The 23,464-nt window shown below is 41.4% G+C and overlaps 1 protein-coding gene across 6 annotated transcripts in view; it reads left to right on the forward strand.

The window, feature by feature from the left end:
* Positions 1-23,464, forward strand: part of tox2 (TOX high mobility group box family member 2) — a 136,465-nt gene that overhangs the window by 6,341 nt on the left and 106,660 nt on the right. Inside the window, exon 1 of one of the 6 annotated variants that reach the window (XM_020483863.2) lies at positions 4,817-5,067. The exons of 3 other annotated variants lie outside the window; for them this stretch is intronic. The gene's annotated coding sequence lies outside the window, so the exon portion shown is untranslated. Of the gene's footprint in view, positions 1-4,816; positions 5,068-23,464 lie in introns of those variants that run through there. 2 more of the 6 variants (XM_020483870.2, XM_031826943.1) reach the window with 2 other exon arrangements.

The following is a 23,464-nucleotide window of genomic DNA, read 5'->3' on the forward strand; positions in this document are numbered from 1 at the left end:
TGGCAGTTTCCAAAGTTTAATGTAATAAATGTCTCAAAATAGGTAGAATCGTTTTAGTTTATCACCTGCATCCAAATTAGATTCATACCCGTTTGCTTTTGGTAATTGGGTGAAACATATCAGTGTATTGTATACTGTGATTGCTACACAATACTCTTGTTATATCAATAGCTTTAGCCACTTTATATGTACATAAAGTGTACTATTCATTAATCGGGATTAATTACAATTCAAGATGTAACGCATTAAGAAACATTTGCATAGATCATTTAAATCATTTGCATGCATAATCATCACAGCTCTGCTGCACAGTAAGTGAATCATAGTCACATTCTGTAATGACAGAAGAAATTAAAGCTCTACATGGTGATTTGTGTTGGACCCCCCTGCATGCTTGCCCCTCGCAAAGTCATATTAACTCTCATTTTTGTCATTGCTGTTGAAGCACACACAGTGTAGTGCCGACCTCCGGCCCCTTGATCTGAAGTTCTCCTGTTCCTGATGTGGGGGGGGGGGGGTTCCTCCCAAGGTGCACCATGGAGCAAAGATATGCTAGACAGGATGCTAGACACTTTAGTGCATGCAGACAGTATCGTCGGTGGAGAATGAGAGAGAGTGTCGAGGTTGATTTGATTTTAGCTGCCGGTGTTGGGCAGGAGGTATGTTTGTAAATTAATTTGATCAAGCTATTTAGCCTATTGATTTCTTAAGATGAATAAATAAACAAACATGTTTTGTTGTTCCTCAGTAATACTAGCCACCTAGCAATTGTATGAAGTTGGCTTTAGCTAGACAGCTAGCTAATCTCCCAATCTCCCAACCTCATAACTAGCAACCAAGCCATTTCAGGCTACCAATCAAGTTAGAGTAGCTTGTCTAACTATCTTAGCCGGCATGCCAGCTGGCAAGATTGCTAGACTTTAGAAAAGCAAGCAATTACTAAATGTACTGAATAGGACTCACATTCCTTTCAATACTTTACCCAGATTTTAACGGAGATGCAGATAAGCATATTTAGGGTTATGATACAATACCAGTGTGGCAGTTGTACTAAACTCCTAAGGCATAAAAGTTCTTAAGGAATCAATGTGCATCTGTGGCGCAGAAGGGCCAAGCCTAGCCAGCAGGGCCAAGCTTAGACAGCAGGACCAAGCTTAGTCAGCAGGGCCAAGCTTAGTCAGCAGGACCAAGCTTAGTCAGCAGGGCCGAGCTTAGTCAGCAGGGCCAAGCTTAGTCAGAAGGGCCAAGCTTAGTCAGAAGGGCCAAGCTTAGTCAGCAGGGCCAAGCTTAGTCAGAAGGGCCAAGCTTAGTCAGCAGGGCCAAGCTTAGCCAACTCTGCTGCCGCAGTGCACCTCCGCACCACAACCACTGCTTCCATGTCCCCCGCCGTGCCGCCAGGGGCACCGCCAACACTGCAGGTCACCGCAGTGCCACCAGGGGCACCGCCAACGCTGCAGTCCCTCGTAATGCCTCCAGGGGCACAGCCAACACTGCAGCACAGAGTTTCTAAACCCAGAGGCGCAAGATTGTGAGATTTTCGGGAACGCTTGTGAAACAGAGCAAACAGACCAGGCCGAGGTTTTGGGTTTAAGAAGTCAATGAGACAGGTGAAAAATTCTTCCTTAGTTGTTCATTTTCTCTAAATCTAAATCCACAGCCTAGATTCGAGCCAATGTCTTAAGTAGTTGAAAATTGTATTATTCCAACCTTGTGAAAGTGACAAAGGATTTAATTAGCCTTTTCTTAAATAAAAAACACTTTGTTTGGACTGCACTCCTCTTACCTTTTACCTTTGAGTCATTGCCTAGACCCCCTAGACCAGTGGTCACCAACGTTTTCTGAGTCAAGATCACTTTCTGAGTGAAAATGCAAGCCGAGATCTACCGCTCAGGATAAAAAAATTAAAAGTAAGCCTATACATCATTAATCAATTTAAAACAGTTCTGTAGCAATGAGATTTGTGCAGTAGGCTATAGGCCCAATAGATTATGACTGCTTACTGGCTATACTTGAATTGCCCTGCCAATGTTGTTCTTCTCAGACCATTTTGAAAATTGTATTTAAATGTTTTACAATGCCTTCAGAAAGTTTCCAGCTCCTTGACTTTTTCCACATTTTGTTGAATTTAAAAATAATTCAATTTAGATTTTGTCACTGGCCTACATACAATATCTCATAATGTCAAAATGGGATTAGGTTGTTGCAAAAAAAAAACATTATTAATTAAAAATGAAAAGCTGAAATGTCTTGAGTGAGTAATTATTTAACCCCTATGTTATGGCAAGCTTAAATAAGTTCAGGAGTAAACATTTGCCTAAATAAGCCACATAATAAATTGCATGGACTAACTCTGATTTCAATAATAGTGTTTAACAGGATTTTTGAATGACTACCTCATCTCTGTACCCCACATATACAATTATCCGTAAGGTCCCTCAGTCAAGCAGTACATTTTAAACACAGATTCAACCACAAAGACCAGGGAGGTTTTCCAATGCCTTGCAAAGAAGGTCACATATTGGTAGATGGGTAAAAAAAGGACATTGAATATACATTTGAACATGGTGAAGTTATTAATTACACTTTGGATGGTGTATCAATACACCCAGTCACTACAAAGATACAGGCATATTTCCTAACTCAGTTGCCGAAGAGGAAGGAAACCTCTCAGGGATTTCACCATGAAGCCAATGGTGACTTTATTAACCATTACTGTAATGGCTGTGATACAGTAGGATAAAACTGAGGATGGATCAACAACATAGTAGTAACTCCACAATACGAACCTAACTTACAGAGTGAAACGAAGGAAGCCTGTACAAAATAAAAATATTCCAAAACATGGATCCTGTTTGCAACAAGGCACTAAAGTAATACTGCAAAAAATGTGGCAAAGCAATTCAGTTTTTGTCCTGAATACAAAGTGTTATATTTGGGGCAAATCCAATACAACACATTACTGATTAGCACTCTCCATATTTTCAAGACTAGTGGTGGCTGCATCATGTTATCGGTATGCTTGTAATCAGTAAAAAAAAAAAACAGAATGCAGCTAAGCACAGGCAAAATCCAAGAAGAAAACCTGGTTCAGTTTTTGAAAATAATAATATGCAAATGTTGGACAATCCAGGTCTGGAAAGCTCTTAGAGACTTACCCAGAAATACTCACAGCTGTAATCGCTGCCAAAGGTTATTATACAAAGTATTGACTCAGGGGTTTGTGAATACATATGTAAATGAGATATTTCTGTATTTAATTTCCTGAAATGTTGCAAAAATGTCCAAAAACATGTTTTCACTTTGTTATTATGTGGTATTTTTGTGTGTAGATGGGTGAGAACACAACAAACACAACACAACAAAATAAGTCAAGAGGTATGTTGTCTCTACCGAGAAAAGGAGACACAGTCTTCCAGCTGATGTCGAAATTGAAGTCGCACTGCATTATTTCTGCCTCATGCGCCAATTCATTTTGTTACTCCTATGACCAGAGAAAGTTAAATATTCCTCTATTAAAAACGGTGCATGCACAGTGATCTGAGCTATCTGATTGGTCAGCGGTAGGCTTATATGTGCACTTGATTTGCTCTAGGTCTGCCGGGTAGGCGGAGTTCTACCTTCAAACATGAAATGGTTTTCTGCCAAACAGTGCTAAACAAAAAAGAAGCCAATTCAACAGGTAAAGAGGTATGCTTAATATGCTTACTAAAATTGACAGAATTAGGCAGAATTATTATGGCTCTAGATTGCAGGAAAAAGCTGTTTCAGGTGTATGAAAAATGCTAAATGTACGAACTTGCAGAGGGGGATAAGCCTCCTGTCGCCCCCCCCCATCATCCACATGTACTTCGTTCCCCCTCTACATTACGATGGCCCTTGGGGGGAACTTTATTTTTCAGCCACCGTGTCAGTAATGTATCTCAGCGATATGGAAACCAAAATGAGCCTTGCCAACAGATGTGTTCCAGCACAGATAGTGACTTGAAAGACAAACATTTATTGTTTTAGTGCACTTCGTGTGATTCAAACTAGAGGTCTTCACGAATCCACAGTGGGTCCGGATCCAGAATCCTAAATAATGTCTGGGTCGGATCTGATATGATTGTCACCGTTCTAGGGTTTTAACTGGCTTTCCGAAAGGGTCCTTACAGTTTCGAACGCGACTGCTGCAGTAGAGAGAGAGATACATATGATAATTTATGCTGCTCCTCTTGCCTTTCACGAGAGTGGAGCGTGTTGTGTGTCACTTGTTGTTGGCCCATCATAAGTCATATAAGCGGCAATAGGCTACAGTCATTGGGCCTCGCACCATGTGTGGCAAAAGTTAGGAGATATCTAATCGCAGGAGGCTGCTGAGGGGAGGACGGCTCATAATAATGGCCAGAACAGAGTGAGTGGAATGGATGTATTTGATACCATTCCACTTATGGAAGATGAAATTAAAGTGACAGAAAATTAATTAAAAGTTCAAGGAGAAGGATAGGCTACAACAACCAAGAGCCATCAGGTAGGCAGGCTGCTACTTTATATTCTGTTATTTGTAACTGTAGGATGAGAGAGCGCTTGCACTGCAGAATCAGTTAGCATAGCTAGCTAACTAGCTTCTCCTGGTTTGTTGCAGTCCAAGACAGGTACTATGTCATCATATTGGATGATAAATAACCTAGTTATGGCAGATATTAGTCTACTTATAGCTTTGAGTCGGCTTGGTTGGTTGCTGTCTCTCCCTCTCTCCTTCCTGCTCCCCATGTCACTCGCTCAGAGTACAGCCCCTCCCACGCCTGCTAGAGCGGTTCCCCTCTCCCTCATTTCATGCTTCATCAGCTGCTCCGGTTAATAAACCAGGTCTATAAGGATCAGGTCTAGTTGTCCTCGGGTCTGTTCGGAACGGGCCTCTATATTTAAAACAAACATTTATTCATATCGGATCCAGGTGGGAAAGCCCCAATTCCATTTTGGAACGGGTCCAATGTTTTGGACCTGTGAAGACCTCAAACCCAAACTGCATGAAATGCTGATTGATGGATCTGACTAAAAAGAAGAGAGAAAAAAGTGAGTGAATAAGAGGTGAGAATCTGTTCTGTGCGACTTGACTGTTTCCTCACTCACTTGAATTGAGAAGGGGGAAAACCCTGACCGTGTTTCACTGCAAGAGACATTCACAGGTTCAGCCCTTTGCTGTTAGCATACCTAGCTACCATTCGAGAACACAAACCTTTCTCTAACAAGGTTTGAAATCCCTCTCAGTTTTTTGGCAAAATGTTTGCTCGGGCAAATGCAACGTCCATGCAACCTGCATCATAAACATGATGATATCTTAATATTTTGATATCTTTAGTTAAGTTGGTTTTTCAACAACAATCCAAATATAGCCCAGAGTAACATAACAGTGAAAGCATATACTGTGTGTGTGAGGTGTTGACCTATTTCATTGACACTGCCTCGGATTTCTCACCTGTCCTAGAATGCAATTAGCACGCTTTATTCAAGACACAGCCCAATTAACAAAGGAACACATTAGTATATCATACGTGCCAGACTGTGCTTGTCAACACTCCGACACACCACTCAGCGTAACACCTCCGGATTCCAACCTATTTCGCATAATGTTCTAGGACAGGAAGAATACAGTGTCTCGCCTATAGTCTCATAGTTGCATTTTCTGAAAGGTTGAATGGCTGGTGGTTGGTGATTGCTTGCTACAGGCAGGAAATGAAACATTGAAAGAGAGGGAAGAAGGGGGGAAAAACATTTCTTGGAGACTTGACAGGTCATAGTGTGGAAAGTTTGACATGGTCTGGACGTGGCTGATACTGTATCTCTGGTGATTATCGGGACGTTTCAGAGTGACGGAGCTAAAATAGTTATTAGTTCAGTCTGGTGATAAGAAAGCGAGGCCTCCGACAAAGTCTGCATCCCAAATTGCAACCTATTTCCAATATAGTGTACTATGGGCTCTGGTCAAAAGAAAGGCACTATATAGGAAATAGAGTGCCATTTGGGACACAGTCCAATTCCAGGGCCAAACGATGAGGCGAGAATTTGCCGCAAACTCGACAAGTGTTATCTGCTCTTATAAGACCAAGACCCGTCTCCTCTGTGGTAAGATTTTATTAGCAGGTAGGCTACAAGCAACAGCTGATACTGACCAGATTTCTCTCCAAACATTTTCATTATGTTACTGTATACCTGTCTTTGCAAGTGGAGGCCGCAGTTTGTGCTCTTTTTAACGTCTTACCACACTCATCTTACCACACTTACCACACTCACTTCTTCCAATATCAATGTGCATTTTCTTGGAAAGTCCGAGCGATTCCAGTGATCCCAGATTCCATAGGATAAATGTGTAGAAAAGCGATAAACAAACTGTCGGCGGAGTGGAAAAAATGCAGCTGTCGGGTGTATTAAGAGTGGGTCGGCGAGGCTGGGCAAACACGAACAGTTGTCTTAGCTTCCTGTGGCATGTCCTGTGCAAACACACAGTGAAGATGGCTGGCTTGGGGCCGGGCTTTACTAAGTGCCTTTGGGCCTGGCTGAGTACACACACGGACCCTTCCAGAATCCTACCCCTTCTCCCCGTCCCACCCCCTCCTTGCACGGCCATTGGCCACTCCTCAGTATTCAGACACCTTTTTCCACATTTTGTTACATTACAGCCTTATTCTAAAATCGATTAAAATAATTTTCCCCTCTTCAATCTACACACAATACCCCATAATGACAAAGAAAAAAAACAAAACATTTTTGCACATATATTAAATATAAAAACTGAAATAACACATTTACATAAGTATTCAGACCCTTTACTCAGGACTTTGTTGAAGTACCTTTGGCAGCGATTACAGCCTCAAGTCTTCTTGTGTATGACGCTACAAGCTTGGCACACCTGTATTTGGGAAGTTTCTCCCATTCGTCTCTGCAGATCCTCTCAAGATGTTGCAGGTTGGATGGGGAGTGTTGCTGCACAGCAATTGTCAGGTCTCTCCAGAGATGTTCGATCAGGTTCAAGTCCGGGCTCTGGCTGGGCTGCTCAAGGACATTCAAAGACTTGTCCCAAAGCCACTCCTGCGTTGTCTTCGATGTGTGCTTAGGGTCGTTGTCCTGTTGGAAGGTGAACCTTCGACCCAGTCTGAGGTCCTGAGCCCTCTGGAGCAGGCTTTTATCAAGGATCTCTCTGTACTTTGCTCTGTTAATTTTTCCCTCTATCCAAACTAGTCTCCCAGTCCCTGCCGCTGAAAAACATCTCCACAACATGATGCTGCCACCACCATGCTTCACCATAGGGATGGTGCAAGGTTTCCTCCAGACGCATTCAGGCCAAAGAGTTCAATCTTGGTTTCATCAGACCAGAGAATCTTGTTTCTCAAAGTCTGAGAGTCCTTTAGGTGCCTTTTGGCAAACTCCAAGTGGGCTGTCATGTTCATTTTACTGAGGAGTGACTTCTATCTGGCCTCTCTACCATAAAGACCTGATTGGTGGAGTGCTGCAGAGTTGGTTTTCCTTCTGGAAGGTTCTCCCATCTCCACAGAGGAACTCTAGAGCTCTGCTAAAATTGACCATCGGGTTCTTGGTCACCTCTCTTGGTCACCTCTCTGACCAAGGCCCTTCTCCTCAGATTGCTCAGTTTGGCTGGGCGGCCAGCTCTAGGAAGTGTCTTGGTGGTTCCAAATTTTTTCCATTTAAGAATGATGGAGGCCACTGTGTTTTGAGGGACCTTCAATGCTGCAGAAATGTTTTGGTACCCTTCCCCAGATTTGCTCCGACACAATGCTGTCTCAGAGCTCCTAGGACAATTCCTTTGACCTAATGTCTTGGTTTTTGCTCTATATATATATGCTGAATCAAGCTTTTCTGATAAAGGATAGTTCTGTATAAACTATAATCAATAGTACAGTCCGTTGTCATAAAGATTATAAATGCTTCTAAGAGCTCTGTAAGCCTTCTAGTAGTAGTCAGGCATTATATTTATGCCGTAGGTCTTGTGATCTCTATCTCACGTTTCAATTGCTACAGATGTGTTTTTAAATCAGTAAGGAACAATGAGATGTATTGCTAATGTCACTGTGTCGGGGCTCTCTGTGTTTCCCATGCTGTGACTTAAGACATCTCAATAAGCCAGGGGCCACATCGGTTTGGTCCTCTGCCACGTCTCCATGTCTAGTGTATGGTTTTCCTGCCTGTGTATCACTCACACGGCTACTGTTCCTTCAGACATGCTTTAGGTTAAGGCATAACTTGCATATTTTGGTTTGTTGAAATGTTGAGTTGATATTGCTCCTGCTTCTGCTTTTTGTCCCCTACTATTGCTGATTGGAATGTGATGTGTCGGTGTAGCCGAGATGGGAGTGTGTTCAAAATGCAAACAGGGGCATTGCTTTCTCGTCGCCGGTTTCACTTAATCTTTTAAACAAAGGCATTGACATTTGGCTCTGCTTTCTGAGAATTGCACTCTGACAGATTGTATATGCGTGTGGGTAGCTGTTCATAATGCAGGCACTAAAAGTTGGCTGTCAGAACTGGATTTTTGCCCTCTCGAAACACTATGTAAATGTGCTTATTTAAAGGCATCTTTATTGTGTCATCTAGAATCTAGATGGTTAGTAAAAGCGGCTCCTTTTGCTATCTGTAAGCCTACTTTTCCTCAGGACTTCCCCAGAATCAATTACGAAGATTGGCTAAGTCAATTCAGTGTCTTGTTTTCTTTACACCCCGTTGCTCGCCGGAAATAATTACACCCCGTTCAAATACGAGTTGGTGTGAAAACGGCTCGAGGGTCACCGATATTATGCCGGATACTTCAATTGCCTTAGGACCCGATGTTGAGCTGCGCATAGCAGTCCGCTCAACTGCCTGTGAATGTTGTATGCCCTGCGATGCCATAATTGCCTATTTGTAGAAGGGAGGGAATCTGAGGTTACAGTTTGACTTAGCAGTTAAGAATAGTCGGAGGGATTATTAACGCTTTGCAAGGAAGCTCATTTAAACATTCCTTTGATGTTTCATCAGGGAGATCAGATCAATCGGAACTCTTATCCCACTATATGGCTCAGCAACGATGGAAATGATGAATGCACTGGCAGATGAAGCACTGAGAGGAGTATTTTGACGAGTGAATTTAGGTTGTTTTGTATTTGTCAATGGGGGTCAGTGTGAGTGGTGTGAGTGATTACAGTCATTCCTTTCACAGCTCGGCTGTATAAAAACTTGACCTCCTGGCTCCTTAAGCTGTAGTTTCTCCCCACCTGATATCTTCTCTGATAGAACCAAAGGAATCAGATGAGAATAAATTGAAATGTTTGCTTTTTTGGATGTGGCCCCCAACTCTGTACAAACTGCACAGAATGAAATAGCAGTAACATATTGTCAGGTTTTCACTGACACCGGCCTCTCTCAATCAGGTGGTTTTTTGGCAGGCAATGTCTGTTCCCCGGTGCGACACTTTAATACTATGTTAATTGAGTTCAAAGGAAGCTTAATCAGAACATTCTAATGGAGTTACAAATTCGCTAAAACTGCTCTATTGGACTCCAATCGATGACTTGTTCACTTTTTGCTGTTATGCATAACTGTGGGAATGGGTGAATTATTTAAATTGCTCACAAAAAAGTCAAGGACATTATTGACATGAAGAGAAGTACAGCATAGGTTAGTTGGTATGTAGCTGAGCTTGTGTGCATTTGGAATGTCATTAAATGCGCTTGGCCTCATTTCAAATACTACGCTGTTAAAATACTGTAACCTTAAGGGAAAAGGCAGTTGAATATTTGTAATATAGTCTGCATCGTGCACTTTCAATGAGTTTCAAGATGAGTTATCCTCCGCGGCCTCCCCTTTGACCTTTCAGAGGCAACTTTTGAAGCATGGATTTACTGTAATCTATTCTTCATTTTCTTCTTCTATTATTGATGTCTGTTGGAGTTATACACTGTAAATGGAGTTTTGTTTTGCCACGCCATATCGTAAATTGTGAGGCCATGTTGCAAAAATATACCTTTGTTATAATGTTTATATATTGTTGCATGTAAATCCTAGTAAACCATACTAGAATACTCGTAATAATTGTTTTCCAAATCATTTATCCACTCTAGGCCCCCCAACCCCCTGACAAACAAGCCACTGTCGTGGGATTGTTAGCTCATCGCTCTCATTCTGTCTCGCTTCAGCATGTTGGTCTGGCATCAGCAAAATCGTCAGGAAACTTCAAAGTTGCAGAGGAAATGGGGAGGGAGGTTTTGCCTGGCCACTGTGCCCAGTTTAATTAGGCCACATTGTTGACAAAAAAGGCAGATGCTGCTGACAATGCGGCCATCGTCGTCGAGGCAGAGGACAAGTATGTGTAGCCTATGTATCTGATGATGTCTGGTCAAAAAGGGTATGGCATGTCATAGTCTTTTTGACCATACAGCATCAGATACATGGGCTACTTATCCACTGAACAAAAATATGCAACATGCAACAATTTCAAAGATTTTACTGAGTTACAGTTCGTATGAGGAAATCAGTCAATTTAAATAAATTCATGAGGCACTAATCTATGGATTTCACATGATTGGGCATACAGGTACATTAAAAACAGCTTGTAGCGTGAATCAGAATCAGAAAACCAGTCAGTATCTGGTGTGACCACCATTTGCCTCATACAGCAGGACACATCTCCTTCGCATAGAGTTGATCAGGCTGTTGATTGTGGCCTGTGGAATGTCCCGCTCCTCTTCAATGGCTTTGCGTAGTTGCTGGATATTGGTGGGAACTGGAACATGGTGGCGTACACGTCGATCCAGAGCATCCAAACATGCTCAATGGGTGACATGCCTGGTGAGTATGCAGGCCATGAAAGAACTGGGATATTTTCAGATTCCATGAATTGTGTACAGATCTTTGCAACATGGTGCACCTGTGTAATGATCATGCTGTTTAATCAGCTTCTTGATATGCCACACCTGACTGGTGGATGGATTATATTGGCAAAAGAAAAATGCTCACTAATAGGGATGTAAGCAAATTTGTGCACAACATTTGAGAGAAATAAGCTTTTTATGCGTATGGAACATTTCTGGGATCCTTTATTTCAAACTCATGAAACATGGGACCAACACTTTACATGTTGCGTTTCGATCGTTGTTCAGTATTCTAAGACAGATGGGAGTTGTTTCGCTCGCTCGAATGCTATCGCTGGTGAGATCGTTTCAGCCACAGAGCACTGTTTGGATGCTGGAATTGTTTTGGATGAACATGTGAAGGTAACCTACTTTTTAAAATTATTTGTTTTTGACAAGCAGTTGATGAAAACATCATGACTGGTTGTGTTCATGGCACATTAAAAGGTAATACATCTTTATTGACTGGCCTCGGCCTGGGGCCTCCAAATGACTGATTCCGCCCCTGACGCTTTAATATTATTTGAATTGAGTTCAAAGGAAGCTAATCAGAACATTCTATTGGACACTCCGATCGACGACTGGTTAGTTTCTCCTGTTCACTTTTTGCTGCTATGCATAACTGTGGGAGTCAGTGAATTATTTAAATTACTCACAAAAAGTCAAGGGCGTTATTGACATGAAGAGAAGTACAGCATAGGTTAGTTGGTATGTAGCTGAGCTTGTGTGCATTTGGAATGTCATTAAATGGGTTTGGCCACGCGCCACCACGCAACTATTTTCTCCTCATTTCAAATACTACGCTGTTAAAATACTGTACCTTAAGGGAAAAGGCAGTTGAATATTTGTAATACAGCCTGCATTGTGCACTTTCAATGAGTTTCAAGATGAGTTATCCTCCGTGGCCTCCCCTTTGACATTTCAGAGGTATGCAACTTTTGAAGCATGGATTTACTGTAATCAATTTTTTGGGGCATTTTTTTCTATTATTGATGTGTGGTTGAGTTATAAACTGTAAACGGAGTTCTCAGCCTTTTCTTTTGCCATGCCGTATACAGTTACTCTAGCTGTCAGTGCTAGCATACTGCAGTTAGCGCCCTCTGCTAACAAAGTAGTTCATGCAGCATGCTAATAAACGGACCAAAATGACAACTTGAACCACGTAATGTAAAGATAAACTGCATGACAAAAAAGCTAACTCGCTCACTCATGATAACAGTGTGCCTCTATGGCTCAAAAGTATAGCCCACGCTTAACAAGAACACTACGGCCATATCTATAGAATGTCTTGAACTCAACCATGTTCTTAACAAGAAGACTATGGCCAAGAGGGGAGCATAGTGCAGTCCGAAAGGTACAACTATACGGTCGGTATAAACCACGAGCAAGTGCAATATACTGCAGGCCATTAACACCAGTGCAAAACTCATTAACTGCAAGTGTAAGATGGAGCCCTTCCAGAATGAAGATAGACATATTTAAATTGACAGTCGGGATACACAGTATGTGTTTTTAGAAAGGACAATGGCATCGTTTCTTCATTTGATCTGAACTTAAAGCGAACAAAAACATTGCTTCAGATAAATGTCGAAAATATTTCCTTGTGGTTTTGTGGCTATTTTGATCCCAGAGGCCTCTTTACAAGTGTTTCTATCATTTCGAGGCCATGACCAAAATAGCACCTGCAGCACGAGGCACTTTGTGGCGTGAAAATGGCCTCATAATGGCATTAAAAGCAACTGAGAGGCCCCCCGTAGATTCATTTTCACAAACATGTGAGATACAGAGTGTGTTTTTGTTGTTCAGAAGAAGCATGTTAAAATCACCTCGGATCAGCTAATATACAATCTGCAAATGGATCAAGTCTAGCCATTCAATCCAAATCTCCCAGCATGCAGCAATAATAGCTTTTCTTTGTACATGTCCTGTCAAATCAACTTATACTCCTCCAGTGATATTTTAATGTTAGTCACTGAGTTGTCGGCAGAGAAAATATGACTCCTCTATGTTACTGAGTGATTACATCATCAGAGAGTACATGGGATATACATCAGGCAGAGTAATTCCATCATTAAGCTACAGCTCTCTGCAAAACTCATATTGAACCGAACCCAAGGAGTAGGCTACATGAAGGTTGAGGGTGTAACAAATAACTGGTTGACTCTCCTATTTCACAAGTTTTCGGAATATTTTTTTCATCCATGGTGCATCGGAAATTTCCCACACTTTCAATTAACGCAGGGCGTGTTTGCTTATCTTTTTGTAGCCTTTAACCAACACGCTTCTGTTATATCGTTAATTAGAAGAAAACATTTCTTCGGCGCTGCAGCTAACATACAGCTTAATTGGAGAGCCATTCTATGTGTTAGCAAGAGTCATAGGCAAGTCGTAATCCAACATCCATATGGCAAAGCCTGCTAAGTGAATCAAAAGCTGTGTATCAGTGGAACTACACTGTTCCTTGTTGTCCCTCAATGGAACTGTGCTGATTGAGCGAACGGGCAAGCGCCCATGCCAACAAGCCTTTCGGGTATAGCGTGTGTGCCATGACGCTATCATGTCGTTGCCTTCTATGCTGAAGACAACCTCACATCTCAATAAGCATAGGATTTGTTTCAGCAATTTATTTGTATTTTTTTTATCTGCCTCTACAAAAATGCTCACACGAAGACTGAATGCGTGTAGTGTGTAGGGTTGCGATAATGTCAGCGATTTGAACTCAGGCCCTGGAACATACATGAAAGTAGGGGTTTGAATAGCTGAAACAGAAAAGCCCACGAGCTCTAAGCTGAAGTATACAGTAATAGTTATTGCTTTCATATTTTTGAGGAAACCACTAAAGTAGTGGTTGTGATAATTCACTGAGCGAGGAAATGAGGTTGATAACAATTAGCGTTTCAAAGAGGAAACCATTCTGCATTTCTGTTCATTTGATAACTCTGTTTTTAACTTAAAGATAGAGTTATCTTATTATTATTATTTATTTAAAAAAAAAGCTTTGCATGTTGTATTTAGCCATGCCATCTACTCTACTACAGTACATAGTAGAACAAAATATTACGGCCGCAGCTAGCTCCATCTCAGCCATTTTAAAATCAATGGAGACAAACATATCTTCACATAAAACACTCAGTGCTGTGTAGCAAATACAAATAGACACATGAAACACAGTATTGTTGGGTTTACTTAGCAACATGGCTCACTTTCTCTGAAAAGCATTTCTCTGGGCTTCTCTTGGTGGTGGGAAAGTTGAAAGGGAAGTGCTTTAAAGTGCATTTTAATGTAGCTTCTGTGGAGAGAGAGAGAGAGAGAGAGAGAGAGAGAGAGAGAGAGAGAGAGAGAGAGAGAGAGAGAGAGAGAGAGATTGAATGAACTCCTCTCAGAACACAGTGCATTTAGGGGGATTTACTGATGCTGCTCTGTTTGAAGATGTGGTAATGACTGCTGGTATACAGGGGCTGAGAGGGCATTTCCTACTACAGAGTAGCCTACACAAACCAACAGTAGTACTGCTGAATCTGTACTAAGCTTCTCAGAGAAGCTATACAATATCTGTCAACCCCTGGCCTGGTTAATGTCACGGCTCGCATATTGTTTCATCTGATACATCTAGGTTGTTACAGTGCCTTCAGAAAGTACATCACAGCCCTTTGACTTTTTCCACATTTGTTGTGTTACAGCCTGAATTTAAAATGGATTACATTGAGATGTTTTGTCACTGGCGTATATACAATACCCCATAAAGTGAAATTATGTTTTTCAAAATTTTTACAAATGAAAAGCTGAAATGTCTTGAGTCAATAAGTAATCAATCCCTTTGTTATGGCAAGCCTAAAAACGTTCAGGAGTAAAAATGTGCTTAAAAAGCCACATAATAAGTTGCATGGACTCACTCTGTGTGCAATAATAGTGTTTAGCATGATTTTTGAATGACTACCTCATCTCTGTACCCCGCACATACAATTATCTGTAAGGTCCCTCAGTCGAGCAGTGCATTTCCATCACAGAGTCAACCACAAAGAACAGGGAGGTTTTCCAATGCCTCGCAAAGAAGGGCACCTATTGGTAGATGGGTCAAAATAAAAGAAGTAGACATTGAATATCCCTTTGAGCAGGGTGGTTATTAATTACACTTTGGATGATGTATCAAAAACAAACAGTCATTACAAAGATACAGGCATCCTTCCTAACTCAGTTAACAGAGAGGAAGGAAACCGCTCAGGGATTTCACCATGAGGCCAATGCTGACTTTAAACATGGCTGTGATAGAATAAAACTGAGGATGGATCAACAACATTGTAGTTACTCCACAATACTAACCTAATTGACAGAGTGAAAAGAAGGAAGCCTTAAAAATATTCCACAACAGTCATCCTGTTTGCAACAAGGCAGTAAAATAATACTGCAAAAAATGTGGCAAAGCAATTCACTTTTTGTCCTGAATACAAAGTGTTATATTTGGGGCAAATCCAATACAACATATTACTGATTAGCACTCTCCATATCTTCAAGCATAGTGGTGGCTGCATAATGTTATGGGTATGTTTGTAATCTTTAAGGACTGGGAAGTTTTTCAGGATAAAAAATAAATAGAATGGAGCTATGCACAGGCAAAATCCTAGAAGAAAACCTGGTTCAGTCTGTTTTCCACCAGACGCCGGGAGATGAATTGACCTTTCAACAGGACAATAACCTCAAACACAAGGTAAATTCTACACTGGAGTTGCTTACCAAGAAGACAGTGAATGTTCCTGAGTGGCGGAGTTAGTGTTTTGACGTAAATCTACTTGAAAATCTATGTCAAGACTTGGTTGTCTAGCAATGATCAAAAAAACAATTTGACAGAGCTTGAAGAATTTCGAAAAGAATAATGGGCAAATATTGTACAATCCAGGTGTGCAAAGCTCTTAGAGACTTACCTAGAAAGACTCACAGCTGTAATTTCTGCCAAAGGTGACTTACATTTATTGACTCAGGGGTGTGAATACTTGTGTAAATTAGATATTTCTGTACTTAATTTTCAATAAACGTGCAAACATTTCTGAAACACATTTCCACTTTGTCATTATGGTATATTGTGTGTAGATAGATGGGTAATTTCAAAAAAAATATCAGGCTGCAACACAACAAAACGTGGAATAATCAAGGGGTATGAATTCTTTCTGAAGGCACTGTATGTCTAGTTATAATGAAGTGCATAGACACACATGTACTGGCTTGGTCATTCAGATACTTGAGAGTGTGCTTATTTATATTACAGCATGTTGGATGACTGCCATTCATATTCCATTCACCTAGTTCAATGTAACATCGATAGGTTTAGGCTACTACATGATACTCAAATGTGCCCTATACTCACCATGAGGTTGCTACAACCTAGCCTATGAATGAAAGTTTACAACGTAGGTCGAGAGAAACATTTGAGGTGACAGACAGTGACACATGGACAGACAATGACACATTCAATACTGCCTTGCACACTCTTGCCTGCATCTAGCTGATCTAGGGTGTAATCATTAGTCCAACAGTTGCAAATTAGAGTTTCAATTGGACAAATTCAGGTATTTTCATCCCTGTTTCGTTTGCTTCCGTCTATGAAACATTTTTCAACAGAATCGGCAAAATGAATATATACCCCTGATCACGCATAAACACAGGTCACTTTCATTGTAGCCCCTTTGTATTCCTTCTCGCCTCAATGCACCCTCTTCCTCTCACCGTTCCCTTCATTTGTGGACTTCAATGCACAAACACATCAGCTGTATGTGACCAAGCAAAAAAAACTTTCCAAGCCAAACCATGTCATAACCGCTACACACAGCCCACATTGTTGCCTCCATATTAGCTAAAGTAACGTCCTAGTCGAATGCATTAGTAAACCCGCTACAATCATGCAGCAACATTACAGTGTACAGTCAGTAAGCAGTTACACCGGCGGGCCCCGGTGGCAATACATTAATAAAACCAAAAGCTTACCTTGATTTGGAATAGTTCCAGTGTTGTATTGGATAGTCATAGCCAGCTAGCTAACATAGCATCTCTCTGTTTGAGCTGGGTGTTTGAGTAACTAAACTAGCCAGCTGCATTTTCTAGCTAAGTAAGAGAAACTGAAAGTGATAAAAAAAAAAACGAAATCTCTTTCTCTCTCTTGCTTCTCCTTCATTGTTGAAGAAATTAATTTGTTCAAAACTGTTCAACTATTGTCTTTCTCTCTCTTTGAGTCAACTACTCACCACGTTTTATGCACTGCAGTGCTAGCTAGCTGTAGCTTATGCTTTCAGTACTAGTTACATTTTCTGATCCTTTGATTGGGTGGACAACATGTCAGTTCATGATGCAAGAGCTCTGATAGGTTGGAGGACGACCTCCGGAAGTTGCCATAATTACTGTGTAAGTCTATGGAAGGGGGTGAGAACCAAGAGTCTACTAGGTTTGTATTGAAGTCAATGTACCAAGAGGAGGACGGAAGCTAGCTGTCCTCCGGCTACACCATGGTGAGTGCTGTTGAGGCAGTGTGAGGTGAGTGCTGTTAAAACAGTGTGTTTTAAACAATTATTTGATGGCGTGAATATATTTAGTATAGTTTTCTCTAAACAGGATAACTTTTTCAATGTTTTAACATTTTTATTTTTATGAAATTCACTGAAGAGGATGGTCCTACACACACACACACACACACACACACACACACACACACACACTTTTTCTTTCTCTCTCTGTAGTGTACCACTGCTAGTACCTCTGTTTGAGCAAAGACTCCACAGGAACAGAATACACATTGGATGGTACAATATTTGCTTGCTCATGCTTTGGCTTCTTAGGGAGGTTGACAGAGAGGTTGTGCAATCATGAATAGAGAGTAGTCAGAACAGGTGGGCATTGTACCCCTTCACCCTGGCATGGAACGTCTGACATCAGTAAGAGTTAAAGTAGGGTGATCCATGTTTGCACCTTTCTGTCATCTTGATTTGACTCTCAAAGAGTGCCCCATATAGCCTTCCACGACTAGTCTCCTCAGTACTGTACAGAGCATGGGGATTTAGGGTAGCATGCTACAGTATTGCTAGGCTGCACAGTATAGCCTAGCCTTCCATAACTTGCATTCTCAGTACTTTAAAGAGCATGGGGATTTAGCATTGCATGCTAGAGTAGCGCTAGGCTGCACGCTCACAAGTACCAGAGTACAAAGGGGACAACACGGTAAACAGGCTTCATGCATCTTAAGGTGACGGCTGAGCTAATTGAGGATTATCAGTTAATAGCTGTGGGTGGTGGTTTTCTCGGAGAGGAACAAGCCCTCCCGCGCTTCAGAGGCCTCGCTCTCTCTCTATCTTTTTCAATCCTCTTTCTCTCTCTCTCTTCCTTCTTTCTCTCCCTCTCTTTTGCTCTACCTTTCTCTTCTACCTCTCTATTCATTTCGTGTCTCTGTCTCTTTTCTCTCTCTGTCTGTCTCTCTCATCAGGCGATATTGGTTGCAATTGCAGAACTAAGTGGCTGTGACAACATTCGCAGACGCTCCAGCTGCGACAGATTTATTGAGTTATTAAAGTAATCTACTGTGATTAAAAATGCTAATTTTCCCTAAATCATTTGTGAGTTTACATCTTCTTTTTTTATTAGCTGATTTAATTACATGGAAAATGAAACAAGGACCGATGATTCAATCTTCACCAGCAATTGCCTTTCCTTAACAAATATGAATTACTCCAGGATGCTGGAAATACTGAACGGTTTAGTAAAAAATGGAAATGACAGTTTGCACAGCCGGCTGGCTTATGAATTGGTTTAATTAAGCGTTTACAGTTCCATTGAAGTGAAGGTATATACTATATGTTTGTCTGCCGTTTGGGATGCGTTGTTAGTATTGTTTGTCTATCTTTTCTGCAATTCAGCCTCAGGGTAATAATCCAGAAGGGAGACAGTGAAATTAGTGAAATTATTCAGCCTTTGAAATAATTATATTACTAGTTGAGCAACCACTAGATGTGTACTTTTAGCTTCTTCTTTTGCAGAAACATGGATGTTTAAAAAGAAAAACGCTAAATAATAGTTTTTCTTCTCACTGTTAGTGCAAACTGTGTCTTCGTCTATTTTGGATCATTTCCTTTTCCCCAGGGAAAACATTCAGTGTGTATCCTTTGCTAATTTTTGCAGCTCAGAATGCACTCATTTACATAAAACACAATGCTCGTATTTCATTGGACAGATTTGAGCACTGTATACTATAAAACATGCAACACTGAAATTGCAACATTTGGTTTGTGCGTTCGATGGTTGTTTTAGCCGAGTTCCAATAGCCCCCCCCCCCCCCCCCCCCCCCCCCCCCCCCCGAGCACTAAACTCTTTCATTTCCCACTTCTCCTTTGATCTTCATGAAAACCCCATCATTCACGCAAATGACTTCACAAATAAATAAACACGCTTTGCTCAAAGCCCTTCAACTTATCACTCAATCGCCTTTGAACATTTCTGCTGTGCAAGCCTCTCAGGCTACCACAGCACTAGCAAAACCACAGCCCCAAAATCTCAGCCGCAAATTAGAAGACAGCTTTAGAGCGAGAGAGAGAGAAACCCTTGACTCCCTTCCAGAATTTCCCATGGAGCAATCAAATGAAAAAAAAAATCTCCATCGCATTTTTTTCCTGAACATCTAGGATCAGCTCTTTCTCTGTGGGTCAGCATAGGTAAGAATGTGTCTGGGTCTCGCTGTCAAATATGTTTTTCTTTCTATGGAATGGATTCAGTCATACTCTAGTGCCTCAGGCCCTCCAGATGTCCTAGACATAACAGAGCCTTGTCAGCTCAGTGCCTGTGCCCTAAATGGGTCACTCAGTACAGTATCACACTGCTCAGACAATGACCCCGCTGTTCGCCAGATATTAAAACACACCAGGTGGTTCTCTCTCTCAAAGTCATGGACAAATAAATACACGCCACATGTACACGTGCATGCTCGCACACACACACACACACACACACACACACACACACACACACACACACACACACACACACACACACACACACACAGACACACACACACATGCCGCAAACACACAGATGCACACTTGCACAGACAAAGGGGTGCACACAAACATGCATCCATAAACTCAATCGTGCGTATGTGTGTGCAGTGCGCACAAAGGCACAATGCGTGCACTCACTAACACACTCGCTCACAAATTGAAAAGTGAGGTGTGGCAATATTTCAGGTTATAAAATCTGAATTGCTTATTTTAAATGGGCGAGTCAAAACTTCCTTTGACATACAGATATTTCATCAAATAGCTCTGATTTTGCCAACGCCAGCTTTTAAAAAGAGGTTACGGTGGAGTGTCGCGTATTTGTCCAAATGTATTGAATATAATTTTTCAGCAAGACATAAATTGAGGTATCTAAGATGCATAACCACTGAAACACAGCAGCACAAATGCATTTTTCATTGATCTGAAACACACACACATACACACACAGAGAGAAAGAGGAGGAGAAGAAGTTGAGGGATTTCTGATTTATGGTTTGATGACAGCCTTTCCATTTCAGTGAAGCCAGACTGCCTTTATTTGCCTTCGTCTCGTGAACCGCTCTCACATGGCCAAGTGCAGCAGTCTCCATTTCTCTCGTCTATTAATATGAGGCACACGTACACACACATGAATGCACACACACAATCACATGCACACCCGCACACACACACACAGACTCAAAATATGCATGTGCACAGACATGCACACCTGATTGAGAGATAAAGTTGAAGAAGGCTCCCTTAGTCAGCTGTGCATGTCCTCCTTCAGTAGTCTGACAGGCTTTCAATACCATTTACCTCACACCTTTAAGAAGTAGGGATATAGTGTTGACATTCATGAATGCATGAGTGACGGGGCAAAAATAAACAATCTGGTCCCACTGTAAAGGAAAGATAACTTTTAACTTGAAGACTAATATTAATAAAATAAGAATCATTTGCCAGGTTCTTATAGTTGTCCCTTTTTCACAAATGTAAAAATGTGTATTAAAGAGATTCTCCTATACTTATGTATACTTTTTAGCCAGCAAACCAAAGTGGTCCCCCGAAAATTGCGTACTACGTCACATACAGTATGTGCAGATATGTGCACCACGTCATTTCTCTTTCTCTCTCTCTCTCTCTCTGCTGTTTGTGCATCTTGCTAGCTGTCACTCAAATTGCGAGGGTCTGAAGAATTAGAATTGCTAAGGGGCTGGCCCACGTAGGGGAAATTGTAGGGAAAATTACGCTGCAAAGCTTCCAGTAAACAGTTACTTTCAAACTAGGGATTTCCTGGTTAATTGAGGTAAGACAGTAATTACGCTCATAGATGATGAATGTATGAACTACACGTTGACACCTCCAGCCCAAAGAGGAAGGCTTAACAGTACTTACTAGTCGCCAAAGTTCCCGGAGCATGTCTTTAATACTCATGTCTGGTTTAAACATGTCATTTTATTTTGCATATCCCAACTCCCCATCAGGGGGTGGGGTCACTGCCAGGGTCTGCCTTTATCAACGGCAACCCTGGAGCAATTAGGGTTAAGTGCCTTGCTCAAGGGAACAGACAGATTTTTCACCTTGTCAAGCTCTGAGATTCTAAGCTAGCGACCGTTCGGTTTCTGGCCCAAAGTTAGAACCACTAGACTACCTGCCGCTGTGTATTAAACCCCTTCATAAGGCCCACGTTGATGCTTCAGAAGTCATCCATAAGGAAGTGTAATGTAAAAGGATGGTGACAGGGTTTGGTGGGAAGCATGTAGTCCTTATATAGGGGTTATGAAGGCATCCTCGAGCCCGGAAAAGGTATCCCTAGTTTAATATGGCACCAAGAAGGTCATTTTACCATCTCAGCGGCATCACTGTACACCCATCAAACTGACTATAATGGCGTTTATGCTCATGCACTAGAGTAGAATTAGGGGACAACACTTTTATCTTGCCTTTCATCTCATTTCAGTGTTTAGCGTTGGAAATAACCTTCAGTTAGACAATGGACAATATTATCAGTGCACACTCTTAAGTGCATGTGAAATTGGTAGTCCACCGGCATGCAAGCCTTTTCTGTAATGCAAGCCTTTTCTGTAATGCATTACCAGGTGCAAGTAGCTTCCAATTATACGCCACGGTGTTATGAACCAGTATCGATCCACAAGCGCATATAAAAATCATGTGCATGAATTGTGGTAGACTTCTACCATATTATTGATATCATTTGTTTTTTTACAAGGCACTTTCCATTTCTTTGTGACAAAGATTTCTTAAGGCCTTAACGCATGTATTGATTGTCTCCCTGGCATTCGACCATTTTATTTCCGTTTTATCCGTTGTTTTACCAGGTAAGTTGACTGAGAACACGTTCTCATTTGCAGCAACGACCTAGGGAATAGTTACAGGGGAGAGGAGGGGGATGAATGAGCCAATTGTAAACTGGGGATTATTAGGTGACCGTGATGGTTTGAGGGCCAGATTGGGAATTTAACCAGGACACCGGGGTTAACACCCTTACTCTTACGATAAGTGCCATGGGATCTTTAATGACCTCAGAGAGTCAGGACACCCGTTTAACGTCCCATCCGAAAGACATCCCATACTACTGGCCCTCCAACACCACTTCCAGCAGCATCTGGTCTCCCATCCAGGGACTGACCAGGACCAACCATGCTTAGCTTCAGAAGCAAGCCAGCAGTGGTATGCAGGGTGGTATGCTGCTTGGCATTCAAAGACACAATGAAACATTTAACCTGACAAGGACACGCAGAAACATTGAACCTGACAAAGACACACAGAAGCATTCAACCATTCAAAACACTGAAACATTCAACCTGACAAAGACACACTGATAGGTTCAACCTGACAAAGAATCACTGAAACATTCAACCTGACAAAGACACACTGATACGTTCAGCTTGACAAAGAATCACTGAAACATTCAACCTGACAAAGACACACAAACATTCAACCATTCAAAACACTGAAACATTCAACCTGACAAAGACATACTGAAGCACTCAACTTGTCAAAGACACACTGATACGTTCAACCTGACAAAGAATCACTGAAACATTCAACCTGACAAAGACACACGGAAGCATTCAACCTGACAAAGACAACCTGAAACAGATCTTTTTTGACAGCGTTTGAACAAAATGAATTCATCACATTCACAGTTTATCAGATTTGTTATAGCGGGTGTAGCAAAATACTTGTGTTACTAGGTCCTAACAGTGCAGTAAAATACTTGTGTTACTAGGTCCTAACAGTGCAGTAAAATACTTGTGTTACTAGGTCCTAACAGTGCAGCAAAATACTTGTGTTACTAGGTCCTAACAGTGCAGTAAAATACTTGTGTTACTAGGTCCTAACAGTGCAGTAAAATACTTGTGTTACTAGGTCCTAACAGTGTAGCAAAATACTTGTGTTACTAGGTCCTAACAGTGTAGCAAAATACTTGTGTTACTAGGTCCTAACAGTGTAGCAAAATACTTGTGTTACTAGGTCCTAACAGTGCAGCAAAATACTTGTGTTACTAGGTCCTAACAGTGTAGCAAAATACTTGTGTTACTAGGTCCTAACAGTG

Source organism: Oncorhynchus kisutch, linkage group LG1 (genome assembly GCF_002021735.2).
Source record: "Oncorhynchus kisutch isolate 150728-3 linkage group LG1, Okis_V2, whole genome shotgun sequence".
Taxonomy (NCBI): Eukaryota; Metazoa; Chordata; class Actinopteri; order Salmoniformes; family Salmonidae; genus Oncorhynchus; species Oncorhynchus kisutch.